Source organism: Rhagoletis pomonella, unplaced genomic scaffold (genome assembly GCF_013731165.1).
Source record: "Rhagoletis pomonella isolate Grant_MI unplaced genomic scaffold, Rhpom_1.0 Rhpom_scaffold_00008, whole genome shotgun sequence".
In the NCBI taxonomy this organism is placed as follows: domain Eukaryota; kingdom Metazoa; phylum Arthropoda; class Insecta; order Diptera; family Tephritidae; genus Rhagoletis; species Rhagoletis pomonella.
Genome location: NW_023458562.1, coordinates 23,402,525 through 23,407,021, shown reverse-complemented (window position 1 = coordinate 23,407,021; position 4,497 = coordinate 23,402,525). Strand labels below are relative to the sequence as shown.

The 4,497-nt window shown below is 37.2% G+C and overlaps 2 protein-coding genes and 1 long non-coding RNA gene across 7 annotated transcripts in view; 1 reads left to right on the top strand and 2 right to left on the bottom strand.

Moving 5' to 3' along the window:
* The window catches only part of LOC118744474 (protein charlatan), a 63,081-nt gene that overhangs the window by 50,092 nt on the left and 8,492 nt on the right, over positions 1–4,497 (top strand). Inside the window, exon 1 of one of the 5 annotated variants that reach the window (XM_036477514.1) lies at positions 7–238. The exons of the other annotated variants lie outside the window; for them this stretch is intronic. The gene's annotated coding sequence lies outside the window, so the exon portion shown is untranslated. Of the gene's footprint in view, positions 1–6; positions 239–4,497 lie in introns of those variants that run through there. 5 annotated transcript variants of the gene reach the window in all.
* LOC118744477 (protein phosphatase 1 regulatory subunit 36-like) overlaps positions 1–4,497 on the bottom strand; it is a gene marked incomplete in the record, with an annotated part of 6,746 nt that overhangs the window by 1,527 nt on the left and 722 nt on the right.
* LOC118744478 lies at positions 2,947–4,491 on the bottom strand. The gene is made up of 2 exons (XR_004993542.1): positions 3,753–4,491; positions 2,947–3,673 (listed from the first exon to the last, which is right to left on the bottom strand). It is a non-coding gene; the product is annotated as an uncharacterized LOC118744478 (long non-coding RNA).

The window sequence follows — 4,497 nt, the reverse complement described above, 5'->3', positions numbered from 1 at the left end:
AAAAAAAAAAACTAAGAATTGTGCATTTTTGATCTACTGACTGTGAGTTATAAAAGTGAAATTAGAAATGCTAAATTGCATGCAATAAACAGAATAAATATCAAAATAAACTAACGGTAGTGCGCTTGGTGACTGACCCCACCACCCACCCTCTATTTCGCGTCATTGCTTTAAAATGACGCAGGCGTGAGATTTTTAACCGAGTAAAGGATTATTGCCGATTTTATTTATCGTAGAGGTATGTACATATGTACGTATTTGCTTATATGGATCACAGTTACGTTTAATTTTAAGGTTATTTAAAAAATGCAAATAAAAAAATGTGTTTTTGTTTTGTTTTTTATTCTGCGCCGATTATAAATTGTTCCGTTCTGCTGAAAGGATAAATAAAAAATCTTGTGTTTTCAAAGGCTTCTTAAAGTACAAATAAATTTAAAACCTGAAGCAATGCATTCATGAATGTTTTTTTTCGTATTTTATAATTTAAAAGGACATGCCGAGATTTAGTGCTTTAGGTTTTGAATATCAGAATATTAATTTACTAAATTTACAAATCTACATACACTAGGCGACAAATGAAAGTGTTCACCTTATTCTAATACAATAGGTACAATTCATAATTCAGTTCAAAAACGCAAAAGAAAGTATATTGAAAATGGGCTGTGATAGGGCGTTTTTGAATCGGCAGCTGAGATAGGGCGTTCTTCAAACAAATTCTGAGATAGGGCGTTCTTCAAGCAAATTCTGAGATAGGGTGTTTTTCAATAAAATTCTGAAATAGGGCATTGTTAAAAAATTTTCTGAGATAGGGCGTTTTCCAACTGCCTGCCGAGATATGTCGATCTTCCACTCAGCCAACGACATGTAAATCAAAATTTCACATTTCATATAAAGTTCATAAAATGTTCATAAAATTTTTCAAATCTTAGTCCATTCAATTTTAGTCAAATGAAGTTCAATTTGATTTTTGAGATTTTTTTGGTGACGGATTTTTGCATTTTTCCATATAAGCATGCATTTCTTATAAAATAAAATGCCAGAGGCCGTTAGCTACGAAATTTCGAAAAATCAACGCCAGTTTTGCAGTTGTGGGGCATGGCACCTCCCACCTTTCCAACTTAAAAGAGCAAAGACTAAAATGACTAGAAATGACCTGCGCTCTCTTCTCCGACTAAAGAAACAAATCTTTAATTTCCCTGCCAAAATACCTGCGGCCTCCGGTCCACGAACGCGCTAATGATCATCACCCTCAATCAACAGTATTCCCTTTTCTCTTTCCGCGGTATCTATTATGTATTGATTTTTTAAACTATTTTCATGAGACTTATGTACTTGAGGCTTTTAGGAGTCCGCGAACTTAGCTACTGAATTCTTAAGTTTTTGTCCTTTCAAGTTGGACATCGCCCTTCATTTACTTTTACCAGTTCCAAACTAACCGACAGTAATCGGAACCCAGCCCGTTGTTTACTACATACTGTTTTTAAATATCTATGTAAATTATGTACGTATAGATAAATTTCAGCTTTGCAACTTATTTTACGAAAGTGCCTAATCAGATGAGCTTCAGATAAAAACCTGGTTTCCGTGTTCGTAAGTTTTATAAAATTGCTTACATACATATGTACATGTAGGTACATTAATGTGCGTCCTGTTTCCAGACATTTTTCTTTTCGGCAAAGCAAGACCCCCTAATAGGTTCGTGCCTCAATAACCCCAATGTTACATACAGTGAGCGTCAGTCAAAATCGTACCGCAAATTTTTTTCATACTTTGAATAATTTAAATTTTAATAATTTTTAATAAAAATACAGTTCATACCACAACAAAGTCACTAAAACTCAAAGTTTCTGTCTTTGTAACAGTTAAGAAAAAATTTAAAATTTTCATCAAAATATCACACTTTTTATTCAGAACTTTTATAATAAAGTTTTATATCCCATTCAATTTTCATACAATAAAGTGCAAGTTTGAAGTCGCTACAATATACCGTTGATTTTACAGATTTTATTTTGTCAAATTTTCTTCCATATAAAAATAGAATTTTTACATGGGCCATTATAAAATTAAATGAGCTATAAAACAGCATATCCAAAAAAATTCTGAATAAAAGGTGAGAAATTTTATTGACAATTAGACGATTTTTTTGAAAATAGTTTGCAGAGCACATTAGGTCCATTCAATATCAAAAAATTAGTACGAATTGTTACTAGTACTTGCAAGTTTTTACTGGAAATGCATTCAATAACCCAAAATATTTGCAAGGGAGAGCGAATTCGAGAGCGTAACAACCCGAGAGAGCTGCATATTCTTGCAAGTAAAAATTTTACTAGCAGGAATTTGCAGGAGTCAAAAAGTAAGGTTATGTTACAAATTCAAATGTAAGCAAACTGTTTAAGAGGATGATTTGATGAAACATAATTAGTGAAATGAAAATATGGATGAAAAATTTCAATCTATTGTATATTTTTTTATTTTTATGACGATGGAAACTATTCCCAATTCAAAAGAAAATTGCGCGCGAAAACTTACTGTCAAAATGGCTGAAATTGCAAACTTTTACTAGTTTTGCGTTCAATAACTTTTTCTGAAAATTTTCTCCTGCTTTCAATTTTACTCTTAATTTTTCTTTTACGCTTTCGCGGCAATTACTTACTGGAAAAGTTATTTGATGAACCTATTTTTATGACGAAATGATCCTAACGAAGGCGAGCCTTGCATTATGGGTCAAAGTGGAAAAATAAGGCGCATCTTAATGTGCATATGTATGTATGTATTTACACACAAAGCCATATGCACATACTATTTCTGAACTTGAATTACTTAAACAGGCTTCACACTGTACCCCTAAGTTGCCTTTTAAACATTCGCATACACACGCACTCACTCGCACATCTTTCTCAGCTGCAAAATAATTTTGTCCCAGTTTCAGTATTCAAGGCCACAGCGAACAGCGTTTGCTACAAATTTTCACAAAATTGGGTTCTTAGAAATACCAAAATTTATTTAACACCTTAATTTGTTCGCCTGCTAAGTCGCTGTGCTGCGTGGCGCGCTATTCTACCTGTCGGCTGTCGGTTGTTTGCCCATTTCAAACGCGCCAGCCAACCCAGCCATACACAAGTACATAAAAACACACGTTTGTATGTATCTAGAATAGCCTGGAGTTAAGCCCGGTTGCGTGCAATGCGCATATTTTCCACCTCTGTTTCGTCTCATATTCGCCCTCTTGTAAATACATATGTATGGGCACAGATATTCTACTACATTCTACCACTCCAACGCCAACGCTTTGGCGGAAATAGCTTGTTGCTTCTGCGTCGCTACCTTCTCTTCCCTGGCCACAGCAAACATCGCAACACTGTAATGCATTTGTATGTATGCGGTTGTGTCCATGTGCAAAGTTACTTTTGACTGTCTGCTTTGCTTTACGGCTTTTCTGTGACAGCTGCAACCCACATGCATACATACATACATACAAACCCATAAAAAAGCCATTGTCAATCCTCCCCAATGGCGATGCATTCAAGCCGCTGCTGTCTGTCGACTGGCCATTAAAAAGTGTGGCATCCACAGCAGCAGCCGACGATAAAATAAAATGCACACAGATGCAATTTTCGCCATACACATCCAAGAGGGTTGCCCACTAAGCGTCCGTTTGTGAATTCGTTTCACCCTACGCAGACGCGGTGGAAAAAATTGGAAGTTAGCGAAAGAAACGAATTTTGTTTCGAAAGTAGCAGCGTTTGGCTTACGCTACATATTACTCTGCTTTGAACACTCGCTTGATTGTCGTTCCTAATGTTGACCCAACTATCGCTGTCCTTCGCAGAACTACATGCATGCTCGTACCACCCGCTGGCGTGCATAGCCACAATTTCTGTATGTGTACTTAAGTAGATATATTCGTGCAATATGTATTAACGAACCTTGCGTCCCATAAGTATGTGAGTTTATATGAGCATCTGTGTCCGTATGTAGCGTTGCAGGTCTGACCGTACTCGAGTCCAACAGCTTAAATACCCTCCTTTCCTTTACTTCCTTTACAAACTCATGTGTATGCGTTCACTTGTGTGAACCTCAAACGTGTCCTATTTCTCCACTGTTGCTGTCTTCTAATTGTTTGCCGTTTAGCCAATCATCCCCCCATTCTCCATTTTTTAACCTCTGGCAGCGCGCTTATTCCCTCAAAGCACTCCAATTTCTAACCCAGCCGTTTGCCCTTCATTCCAGCCAATTTCAAACCTCTTTTCCTTCTCTTCCATCATCCATTCGCCGCCTATTGATGTTGGTTGTTGCACTTCTCCGACTCCTCGCTTCTGTGCCTCGTTGGGCCCTACTCTTATTCATGTAGTTGGCACCAACTATCCAAGCAGTGCCTGCCCAAATGCTAACGCTAGCTCGACGTTGACTTTCGTTGTCGCTGTCTGCCTACGCCTCGTCAGCGTCATTCGCATTTCCACCCCATAATTTCTGTTGGTTCGTCTGCTTGCGTGTCTT